At 42.0% G+C, this 13,191-nt stretch overlaps 1 protein-coding gene across 1 annotated transcript in view; it reads left to right on the forward strand.

The window, feature by feature from the left end:
• unc5cb (unc-5 netrin receptor Cb) overlaps positions 1-13,191 on the forward strand; it is a gene marked incomplete at both ends in the record, with an annotated part of 120,649 nt that overhangs the window by 24,142 nt on the left and 83,316 nt on the right. The window lies entirely within an intron of this gene.

The raw sequence follows: 13,191 nt of genomic DNA on the forward strand, positions 1-13,191 counted from the left end.
TGCCACCGGCAAGATGTCGCCCTGGGCGGCTGCCCACGCCACCACTGATGACATCTGATTTTCACTGCAAAGAGTGGTAGTATTTGCTTTTTTAACTAATATGGGACTGGAGTGTGTTTGGTTTTGAGTGGGTAAAAGCCTGCAGTTGTGTATAAACTTGAAGAAACAGTGCGGAGGATGGGAACAGCAGAGTATACACTCCACAGAGGACAAGGGACATGTTTATGCCAATGTTCCCTCTTCTTTATGTTGGTGGTCCTCGGTTGCTGTTTATAGTTGCTGCTGGAAACATGTGTTTTCAGCTAATAATGAGGAACAAAAATAAGAAAAGGAAATGAAGATATCAAATGGTGGTCCGTGTCCTAATGCATATCAAAACATGGGTCCTTGAAGTTCAAAAGAGCAGCGGTTTTCAACCTTTTTCATTTCAAGGCCCATTATTTATTTGGCATTTGAGCCACGGACCCAAAACTTTGAATATTTTGTTATTGTTGGATAAGGTTTTGTCCACAATAGCATGCTGTATTGATACCAGGAGAGATAACAGGCAAATATTGATCAAAATATCAATTTGTAAATTAAGTAATGCAGATGTTTAACAATTATTTAACTCTTGAGAGTGTAATATGAAACCATTTGGTTACGAACTCTCCATCATTTAGTTGAAAACCACTGGTTTAGAGGATAATGTCTGTCAAGATGAGGAGGGTTATTGAATTATTTGTCCGATGGACACACTGCCAGTAGGCCAAGGAAGTACTTCCAATCATTTTCTTTCACACGTTCTGTATATTTCTTCTATATTTCTTTCTATATTTATATTTAACTGTAAATTTATAATCGAAGTGAATGGTTTTTGGATCAGACTGAGAACCTTGCCCAAAATGGGGTCGTCTGTCAGTAGACATGTCATAGACATAGATGACTGACAGACCACCACTTCTAGATGGAGATACTGTGTGTGGCCCTGAGAGCATGAACCAGTCTCTAGCTATTATTATTGTAGACTTCACCAAATAAATGTGTATTTGTGAACAGAAAACCATGAAGGTGCAATGAAAACCCAGCGGAAACCGCGAAGTGTAGTCGTGGGAGAGTTTCGTCGTGACATTAGCACTGTGTTATGCAACACAGATGTTTATCCATTGTTGTCTCTGTTCCCCCTGAAGGGACCCCTTTCATAACACCAGGCGGCCGTAGATGAGTGGGTAGAGAGAGGCCTTCTGGGAATCTGAAAGTACCCGCGTTGAGCCCTGGCTCTCCCAGTATACCTTTCAAAGTGTCCATGAGAAAGACACTTGATCCCTAACAGATCCTCTTGTATGCTCATCAAAGCAATATGGACGGCTATCAGCTGGGTGAAGCTGTGAAAGCATACTCCCTTTCCCATATTGACAAGTTAGTTCATTCCGCAGTTGAGTGTCTGTCAACGTTGTGTAACAGAAGCGATGGCCAAAATGCAAAACCTCCATCCATCCACCATCTGCAAATTCCATGATGATTTTTGGATTTCACTTGAAATGAGGACAACAGGCTATGCTGCACAGGGTCAGTCTCTCTGCAAGATCGTTCTGCCCCTAATTTTGTAAAAGAAATGTCATGTGACTAGAACATGACATTTGACAGGTTTGCAAAAGTGGCAAAATGATGAAGCTCAAAACCTCCTATCTGCATTGCCTTGTTGATTGCTAATGATTGGTGTCAAGTGGTGAAACTTTTATCCCACCAAGAGGGTGAGTTGATAAAAAATGTTAATGGTAATACTTGCAACAGTGGAAGGAGAGGAATGTCCGCACACTGGAATAGGAGCTCCCACGAGTAGTTTATTCAAATATTCAGCATGACAACGTTTCGACCCCTCATGGGATCTTCATCAGGTCTAGTGAAGGACTGAGTAGGCTAGCCAGTTAAATACTTGCAACAGACCTGTAGAATATCTTGATTTCAAAAGGAGCATATTAAGTGCTGTAAAAAGTGTTATTTAACAAAAAATAAATAGCCTAATTATTTCTAGGTAAAAACCTCCTATCTAAAAAAAATCCTATCTGCAGTCGACAACATGCAGATAGGATTTTTTTTTACCTAGAAATAGTAGATAGGAGCTTTTGGTGTTGAACACACATTTTTCTTCTTCATTTTCCCAACAAAGTGAATTTTTCAGATAGGAGGTTTTGCATTTTGGCCATCGAAAGGCACTGTGATTGACCCTGTGACGCCCACGTAACAGCAGGTACAGGGAGAAACTTCTTGCATAATGCACTTTGATCACATTGTTCATCAATCCAGTGTGATTGGTGGCGTTGAGCGATGTCACCTGGTGTCTAGTGTTTAGTGGTTGATATTTCAAGGCCACTATCAGGGTGACATATCGTGCTTTCAGTTTTCACGTCTGCAGCCACTCATCTTCAGTGGCACCTTCAGTGATGTCAACAGTCAATAACCTCACCTGACACACTCTACACCGCAACTGAGGGCTGTAACTAGCCTAGCTATCCTTGTGCTATCTCAATGAAAGCCTTATTTTTATGCTTTGTTGTCAGACTCACGCTCTGAGCGTTGCACATTTACAAGCCTTCTATTTTTGTAGATTCCTATCTCACCAAACTCTCTGAGAGTCTCTCTGTGTCTGTCTGTCTTGTCTGTCTGTCTGCGGCCTCTTTTCCACTACGAGGCGGAACCAGAACTTTCCAGAACCTGAACCTATTTTTTTTGGGGGGTTCTGGGTTTGTTTCCATAGCGCACGGCCCAGTTTCAGACAAGGTTCTGAGAACCTTTTTTAGGTACTAAACTTGAGTTCTAGGACCCTATGGGTGGGGCAAGCAGCGCTGAATAGGTTCAGGTTCTGGAACGTTCTGGGGCTTCTCTCTCTCTTTAATTAATAAACAGAAAATACATATTCAGCTCAGGATACAATACAGAATATACTGTAGGACAAGTGAAACTGGAAGTGGTGACACAAAGAAATTAGCAGACTACATTTGTATTTATTTCTTTTAAAGCTGGAGGGATGGGGTACGCTGTTATTGAACAAACAATCCAGCAGTGAATACTATCAGAATAGGTGTGATAGTGCATGCACAAATCCACTCTTGCCCAGGTGCTGGACTAATGTTCCTGAAGAAGATCCAAACGGATCGAAACGTTGAAGCAATAAAACAGAGCTGAGTATTACCAGTGTTGCGGACTCTATCCTTCTCTACTATCAGAATAGGGCCTATAGTGCTACTGCTTTAACCTCTTAACATTACAAAAAACCTTTTGTTTTGACCAAAACATATCATTTACCCTAACCTTAAGCTCTCTGGCATTAATGGAGTAGTCCAGTTTGACTCAGTTGTTTGGCCCTCTCTAAAGGCTGCTGCTGGTCGCCATACAAATCACTCCATCAGTGAGCATGCCTTGGAAACGCTGAATATGAATGGGGTTCAAGGTTCAACTACACAGTAGTGTTTGGAACTACTGGTCGCGAAATAAGAGAGGCAACAAAACTGACAAACAATATTTAGACTGTAGAAATAGAGATTGTCCAGAGAAGTTGCTATAGATAGTGAGCAGCGGAAATGAAAATACGGTGCGTGGTTTCAAAAGCGAGTCGATTCAAGTCGAGTCAAGTAAGTTGAGCCGGTGCCATGCGGCGGAGAGGTGCCCTTAGTTTACATCTCAATTCTCTCCTCTCTCTGTTTCTCACTCTGTCTAACACGTTTGTCCTAATTCTCATTCTCTCTTCGTCTGTGCTCTCCGTATTCACCTCCCTTTGAGCACACCGGTAGCTTTTTTCCCCCCAATCCCCATTTCTGCTTACACCAGTCCGGGCCAGTAAGTCAGAAGCATCTCTGGGTCTCCCACTGAGCCCACTCCTGCTGCTCCACCCCCTATAATCACCCACGCCAGCACTAACCTATCCCTCAAATCACAATGGAGCCCTCTTCCCCTCCCATTAGCTTCTGCTGAACGGATTAGCTTCTCCACTGGGCTCTCTCTCCAGGCAGGCTGCTTGTCAGAGACAGGCTTTATCCACACAGACTAATGGAAACTCTGGGCTTGTTTTCCTCTCCTCTACCGTCATCTAAAGATACACTTTAATCAGTGGCAGACACGGTGTGACACTGCTTGCTCGAGCTGAGTGGTTGTTCACTGGTACTGTAGGTGTAGAAAAGCTGCATGCTATGGGAAAAATGGCATTCCCACGCACCCACGCTGTGTGTGTGTGTGTGTGTGTGTGTGTGTGTGTGTGTGTGTGTGTGTGTGTGTGTGTGTGTGTGTATGTGTGTGTGTGTGTGTGTGTGTGTGTGTGTGTGTGTGTACATAATGTGTTCAAGTGTATTTGTCAATTCTCTCTGATGGTATCGGCATGTTCTTGTGATCCTGATTGTGATGTTATGAGTTTTCAGCTTTGCTAATTTACCTACTATATATATTTAAAAAAAGAAAGAAAGAAAAAATATGAATTAATCAAGAACTTCTTTGTGGGGACACAATTTTTATTTTTTATTTTTTTCTAAAAATTTTATCCCACGATTTTTGTAACCCATTTTTTCACCCGGTGCCAATTGCCTAAGCTGTAATCCTGGGCTCTACTCTCCTTCTGCCAACCTGGGGAGGGCCCCGAACTGAGCTCATGCTTCCTTCAATGCATGAGGAGTGAGCAGGCCGCTTCTTATCACCTGACAGGGGGAGCTTCCCCGGTTGGACGTAGCGCGTGGAAGGAACACGTTATTCCAACCAGTTCCATTCCCCTCCATCAGGCGCCCCGGCTGGCCAGGGGGAGGCATTATAGAGACCAGGATTACTGCATGTTTTTGTGAGGGTATCTACCCTAGGAGACATGGGGAGAACATGCAAACTCCACACAGAAAGGCCCTTTTGCCAACCCCACCTAGGGTGGTGGGGACACAATTTAAATTAAAATGTAAGGGAATGGAGTGGACAGGTAAACAGAATTAATTAAGCAAGAATTAATTTTTTGTGACCAAGTTGTTATCAAAGCTTTTTAGTGTTTTAAGTGAATGGACAGGGATACAGAATTAATGAATCAAGAACAAATGAGCAAAGGAATGCATACTTTTATAACGATCGTACTTTAGATGCTGAATATTTTCTTGTGGCCTGGTTTTTCCTCAACTTCAATTTAAAAAGTGAAATTAGCCTAATTAGTTCTCACTTTGGCGAGTCTCTGTGGTTTGTTATTCCCTGTTTAACTCTCCCACCGCTTCGAACGTTCACGTTCGCCCGATTGCGCAAGACCTCTCCGCCAATACGGCGCTCGTTCGGTTCGTTCGTCTGATGACTGTAAGCTGATGAGGGGTCGCGCGGCCGTCTACTGTAAACACATTTTCCGCGGTGATGGTGTAAAAAATCCATTATGCGTTAGATCAACGGAGAACAATTCACTTCCTTGTTGATTTCCTCTGGCTGTAAGGCTCTGTAGCCAGTGACTGCTCTGAATGTACGGCAACACATAGCAGGACAATTCACATTCATTCTCGCATGACGCCGCCCTCTGCTGCCTGGCAGACCAAAGTGCACTATTGCACAACCCAAAAAAATAAAAATAAATAAATAAATGTCTGTCTGTCTATCTAACGTCGCAAAGGTAAGCCGCTTTTTGATGGCACCAGACCCAATAAATAAATAAATAATCTGGCAGTATGAGAGTTAACATCGGTGGTAGAACGTGAATGGTTTATTAACCACTCAATTTTATATTTAAAATGTTTTTGAAAACTTTCAGCTACGGTACAATGACACACCCCAAAATAGGGACTCCACATAGAAAGAAAGAAATGTTGTGAGAGAATTGAACTGAAATCGAATTGAATTGAACTGAGAGAGACAGAGAAAGAGAGAGAGAGAGAAAGCGAGAGAGAGTGAGGCAGAAAGAGAGAGAGAGTGTTAATATACTGAGCCTGGTGTAATTTGGCATGACGAGCAGCCAAACACATCTACTTAAGGTAATGGTTTACAGATGTATGTATGTATCTTGGTCCCGAGGAGGTTGGAGGTATTTGTGTGGTGAGCAGGGAATGGTGTCACTCCCACAGGAATGTCTCCTCAGCCTTTTCCCCTCCCCTACTGTGCTCTACCCCACCGCACTGGCTCTTTAGGGGTCCGGGGACCTCCGGGGGTCCTTGAGGTTGTTCCAGGAGTTCCCCGGCAAAATGTTTGATAGTTATAGGAACCAAAATGGTCCCTTATGCCTGTATTAAAGGGATATTGCTTTCAAACATCGTCTGTAACGTTTACTTGGGCTTTGGTGAGCACCCCTGTTTAAGGTGCTTGATTCGGTATTTAGAAGTTTGACATAAATTTGATCAGACACGCCCCCTTCCTATACAAACCCATTATAACTTAAAACTCCATTTTAACCATGTTAGATTCACTGGTTCTAGTGACTGATATTGTACGGGTTTTTTTGTACAACAGGTTTGGGTATAACGGCCACACCCTCAGGTGATAAATTATTATGAACTACACCTAGCAGCCCTTATCTAATGTAATCTTGCAAATAATTATACTGTTAACACACACCTAATACATATTACACAATTAGCATGTGATTTACAATACACAACAATTACCTCAACACTTTGAATTCCTTCTATCAGTTAAATTATTTGCGTAGTTACTGCACTCGTAACATATTTATTTATAGAATACAAATGATACAATCGCACATCGATTTATTTTTAATTTATTTAACTATCGAGTTATAGAGTTTTATTTACCAAAGAAGTGTTTCAGTTTTTATTTACGCGAGAGCCGTTGCGAGGTGTTTGCAGGGACAGGCTTGACGGAGGATTTCTCCTTTCGCCTCCCTTCTACCTGTACATCACGAGCCTGTTGGTGAAGCAGTGACCATTTTACCCAAACCTGTTGTACAAAGACGTGCCTTTCCCATTCATGTTGCCCAAATATTAGCTATGGTGAATCGTTATTATAATACTGTACACTTTAGTGCTTAGACCTTATCAACTGTTATTAATAAATGATTGTTGCTGTAAAAAAAAAAAATGGGTAGATATGATAAGTGATTGTTACTTTCATAATATGTGGGAGGTTGTTTTTTTGTCGTTGATGAAACTGTATGATTACGATTTAGGCCTTTTATTAGATAAAACATTTAAAAGGGTAAAAAGGAACAATTTGAAGAGTGTTGGCATGCCATTGGAACTTTATTTCCCTTATTTTCCTTTGCCCTATACAATAGTGTTTGTCTCAGTTGCCGAAGAAATAATGAATTATTCATTCCAGCTATTTGACTGAGATATTAAATCTAGCTGGACCGAGAGGGAAGCAATAGATGGAGTCTGTGCCTCAAAATGATGTTTGTTTACCAGTGCGTGTGTGTGTCTACCAGTAGACAGGGCAGGGCGTATTGCATTTAGATCGTTGAAGCAGTGTGGTGAACGTGCGATGGATACATGTGATGTAATAGGGAATATATTATGTTGTTTTTCTTCAATTGTAATTCGTAAATCATATTCATGTGAAGCAGGTCATTTGAATATCTGATGTTGTATTTCTTCAGTTTTAATTTGTACATTATATTCATGTCAAACAGAACTGCTTGGGTCCAACAATTCAGAGAAATCTGGTGAACCGTCTGTCTGTCTGTCCATCCATCGGTCATTGCCCTTCTTTGTGCAATATTAATTAATTTACTTGTCTCCCTCTATTTCTCTCACCCATGTTCTCCCAACCCCTTTATCTCTCTCTCCCTCTCTCTCTCTCTCTCTCTCTCTCTCTCTCTCTCTCTCTCTCTCTCTCTCTCTCTCTCTCTCTCTGTGACGTACAGAATACGCCCAAATGCTTGTCTTCTTCTCCTAGTCCCTGAAGCTATGACCCTGAATGGTTCTCTCTTATCACAGTGTACGCTGTTCAATCTTTTAATTTCATAGTAGACCTTTTATGGACATTACTTTCAATGCAACGCTCATTATTTCAGTTTTTATGGCACATTGAGATTCTGTCGAGGTATTACAGCATATTCCCCTGAAGACACACAAACTCTTAGGACGAACTGGGGAAAGGATTGTCACGGACATTTTTATTTCATGGTTCATTTTTTGAAGTGAAAATTTGCCTTAAAATGACTATGGGTGGGGCACACCAGTAGCCGACTGCTCAGTGCTTAGTGTGTTGACCACATAATAACAATGTCCATGGTTTTGATTGTGGCTTGAGATCTGTTTTTGCATGCCCACCTCTCTCTGCTTATATGGTCTTGGATAAATAATGCAAAAATGCCTTTCTAAAGACATAAGATACACGCACGCACGCATGCACGCACGCACACGCACGCACGCACACACACACACACACACACACACACACACACACACACACACACATACTGTACATACAGTGTGTATATATATATACACACACACTGTGTGTACAGTGAAGTCTCCTCAATCTCAGGTCATGGTTCAGGCTGTCAGTCTTGCTACAACAAATAGTGAAGCCTACTTAGGGAAATGAAAAATACATGAAGAGTTAGAGAGGATATTAAACCTGCTCAGAGTTGCTCACCATCTCACCACGTTGACTCGACCTCCCAGTGTTTCATGATGGATTGGCTGTCACTCCTGGTTGAGGTCAGGATCTGTCTTTTTAGGGATTTAAGGCTTAGTTTGAAAGCTGCTATCTGTAACTTTTATGTCCTACGAGGGATTTGAAACCTGGTCAAATTGTCTACCTGTCCAATAGACAACGTCTATAACGGTCTAAATTTCTCAATGGAAGAGCAGGGAAACCTCCTCCAAGCACTGCAGATGTGTTAGCTTTATTGTATTACTGTAACGCACTTTATCATACAGGTTGATTAAACACTTTAATAATTGAAATATAGATCCAGGATTGCATAGGTTAGGCAACGTTACTTTGGTTAAGGATTAGGGCTTGGGTTAGTGTCCAGTTTAGTGTACTGTAAGGGCATGGGGAGGCATGGTGGGGCGGTCGGTGGCGCTGTCGCCTCACAGCTAGAAGGTCCTGGGTTAGATTCACCCCGGTGGATGCTGTCTCTCCTCCGCGTCATCAGCGCCCTCACCCTAGGTGGGGTTTGCCTTTTGGTGTGGAGTTTGCATGTTATCCCTGTGTCTCCTAGGTTAGGTACCTTCACAAAAACATGCAGTAATCCTTGTCTCTATAATGCCTCCCCCTTGGCCAGCTGGGGCGCCTGATGGAGGGGAAATGAACTGGTTGGGATAACGTGTTCCTTCCATGGGCTACGTCCAACCAGGGAAGCTCCCCCGTGTCAGCAGATAAGAAGCGGCCTGCTCACTCCAGAGCGCCCAGCATTACAGTTTAGGCAACTGGCACTGGGTGAATAAAAGGTTAGAAAATCTTGGGATAAAGGTTTGGTAAAAAAAAAAAAGAGTTTAGTGTACTGTCAATGGAGCAATACATTATTTTCAAGAATAATAAAGAAGTGTGGTTTATATCAACAAGTTGACACGAGAAATGTCTAAAAGATCATAATCAAATCAACCAGTACAATTGGTCTGATGATTAACCACTTTAGCTCTGTTTTATACTTTGTACTACGCAAGAATAGAGATCTACAAGCTCATAACACGTCGCATTGCGTGCATTGTTGTGAGAGTGTTCTGGCAGTATACACCGGTACATAACCTTAAATCCTCTTGCTCAACATTTGCTCTTCTGTCTTCTGTTCCACGCTACTGAGGAGCAGTTGTTCTCTATAGACATGACAAATCCACCCTGGCCAAAGGCATATTTGGCCAGACTGTTTCTGTAATGAGCAGTAGAGACTAGTAAAGACCCTTTCAGGACGAGTTTGGACGAACATTTTGTGTTTCTGCAATAAAATCTCGCCTCCCATCTGTTGGAGCTTTGCGTTTTTTGATCCACATATCAGAAGATCCCCATTTCAACAGAATTCACAAACAACCTGCTAAAGTCATCTAAAATCATAAATCTCTATTTTATGATAGCAGCATAATGTCATAATGTCTATAGCAGGCCAGTACTATAATTTATAGCGTGCCGTATTTATTTATTAATTTAAGAACAAATCTGCCAAATTCTTTGTATGAAGTGAATCCTTGAACTGAGGGCTATAGTTTTGGGCTCTTCGTTGACTGGGTGTAAGTTAAATAAATGTTAAATAGCTCTATATTCGGATAGCAATAATTGCCTGAAAAATAGGCTTCATTTAAGGTCTGTAGAAACCAATGGCGTGGCCCTGTCCAACAAACAAACTAGCCATGAGTACAATCGGAATAATACTATAAACAGGGTTCCCACGTTCATGAAATTCCTGGAAATATTTTGAAATTAGAAAAATATTTTTCCAGTACTGGAAAAGTTTGAGAATTGATCAAGGGTCCTGGAAGGTTCTGGAAAAAATAGCTATGCATTGTCTTTGCTTATTGATTTTGTCAAATATTAGAGGCAGAAATTGTGAAAATAGCAGATCTACATGCTCACACCGCCTCGCAACGCGAGGCGTTGTGAGCATGTAGATCTGCTATTTTGACAATAAAACCGTGTTATACTCGTCAGGGCGCCGGGGTCCCCAGTTCAAATATGATTTTTTCGGGGGTCACAGCCTGAAAATGTCGAGAACCACTGGCATACACTACCTGTCTTTGGGCATTGCGCATAGGAGTAAGCGACTCGTTATTGAGCTGAATTATTGTTATATAGTCCTGGAAATCGGGTTAAATATTCTGGAAAAGTTTTGGAAAAGTTTAGGAAATTAATTGGTAAAGATGTGTGGGAACCCTGTATAAAGCTTTAACTTTCCAACAAAAACATACTGTATCACACCATAATTACAGTCGGTTAGGAGGATATGAATCATCATTAAGCATACAGAGTTAACTCTAAAGTGTTAGTTTAATTCCTAAGCGTGTACAAACGTATGAGTTAATAGACACTATAGTTTCCCCCCTCTGTACACCATGGCTATTTTTGAGCGGTGGTTACACCGTCTCCTATACGTGGCCGTGTGTGTATGCGTGTGTGTGTGTGTGTGCGTGTGTGTGTCTGTATGTAGCCTGCAGGCCTGCAGTACCTTTTATGGCCACACATGTTAAGGGAGGGGCGCTGTTGTTCAGGCCAGGCCAGACCAGGCACACACACACACACGCACACACACACACACACACACACACACAGGGGGGGGGGGGGGGGTAAACCACCGCTCAGTTCACACAGGTGTGATTTTTCATTTACTTCCTACTCATACATGCTTACTCCTTCTTTCTGACAGTTATGCTCCAAGGGGTTGAAACTTCACTTGAAAATTCACAAGGAAACATCTTGGCTCAGTGTATTTACAGAGATGATGATGTGATTTTCAGCTTGATTTAATTCTCCCTCCAGGTTTATTGCATTTGTAAGCAGGGCTGGTCCATGCTTAGTTTAACAGTGATGGGCAGAGCTATGCGTTCCAGTCAAACCCTTCCTCACAGTCTTTCACATTACACACTGTGACAAGGAGCTAAGAGGCGTGTACCGGTATGTGTGTGTGTACGCGCGCACATGTGTGTGTGTGTGTGTGTGTGTGTGTGTGTGTGTGTGTGTGTGTGTGTGTGTGTGTGTGTGTGTGTGTGTGTGTGTGTGTGTGTGTGTGTGTGTGTGTGTGTGTGCTTGTCTCTATACCATACACATGAACACATCTTTGATTCAAACTCAAGGCTCATATACATTTAATTGAAAACATTTGCCATAAAAGAATGTTTACGACATCTAAATCAAATCCAAACGTAAAATTGATCCCTACAACGACATAAAACAACAACAACAAAAAACAACTTGAGATAATGCTGTGGTGAACTTGTTAACTGTCAGCTATTTTTGACGAAGAGATTTGGTGTAGATGGAAAAAAGCGGTTGAAGTGCAGGTGGTGTAAGTAACTCAGATCTGTTTTACTAAGAATAGAGGGTTTAAGTGATTAAGTGTGTATTCTGTCAGGCAGTTAATGAGGTTAAAGAAGAACATGCCACTGGTATTGCAGGCTGTGGACAGAGCTGTCACTAGATGTTGTGGGCAGGAGTGTACACTTCACACTTCAGCGACCCCAGTGTCTCCTGTAGCAATAACACTGAGTCTGGAAGCACTAACTTCTTGTCCCCTCTACTTTATACTGCCTCGCATACTGTATAGTATAGTTGTACATTCATTAAAACCACTTGAACCCAACCACTTCGCTCAACAATACACAGGCCTACTGTAACTTTTGCCAATTTTCACTGAATGATCACCCATGAATAGGGACGCTAGGATTCTTGTCGTAGATCCTTCCCAGGCTGTTTTTCGGTAAAGGATAATGGACTTTGGGGATATTTTGATTATCGCGATAATATCGTAAATCGCAATTTCTTTGGTCACAATAATCGTGACATGAAATTTTCATATCGTCCCATCCCTACCGCTCTGCTCTGCTCTCTTAACTCTTTATTATTTCTGCCAGTCTCAGCAGCAGGTGATGATATGTCTAATGAGCTTGGGGATCCAGTGCAGAGCCTGTCAGCCCTGCTGGCCTGCCCTGCTCCATCGGATTTTCACATCATAGAAATATTGGCTTTTTATTAGCTGAGAGAGAGAGAGACACACATAGAGACAGAGAGACAGAGAGAGAGAGAGAGAGAGAGAGAGAGAGAGAGAGAGAGAGAGAGAGAGAGAGAGAGAGAGAGAGAGAGCGTGTGTGTGTGTGTGTGTGTGTGTGTGTGTGTGTGTGTGTGTGTGTGTGTGTGTGTGTGTGTGTGTGTGTGCGTGCGTGCGTGTGAGAGAGAGTTTGAGAGAGGGATCCCTTTCTATCCCGCTCCCTCCTGTATTCCATTTTGTCGGGTTGAAACCTTGTATGTACAAAACCATTCGTTTTGTATTTATCATTTTAAATGTGATTTAAAATAGTGAAAATAGCCGATCTACAAGCACACCACTGTGTGCTTGTAGATCAGCTATTTTTACTAGTTTTGTGAAAATAGCAGGGAAAATAGCAGGGCTTTACTTTACGAAAAAACGTACACATTTGAAACTTGGAGATACAAGGTTTCTGCTTGACCATTTCATGCAGTTTATCACTCCAGAGGTAAGTGACGATGACAGGAGAGAAGTCTCAGTGACTTATAGCTTTAGTATTACACATTTTTCTCTGCAGTAAAAAGTCGAGCGTTCATCTAAATTAACACTGCTTCTCATTTGTGGGTATGTTGGCG

The sequence above is a fragment of the Nannobrachium achirus genome (assembly GCF_963921795.1).
Source record: "Nannobrachium achirus genome assembly, chromosome: 15".
Classification (NCBI taxonomy): Eukaryota; Metazoa; Chordata; class Actinopteri; order Myctophiformes; family Myctophidae; genus Nannobrachium; species Nannobrachium achirus.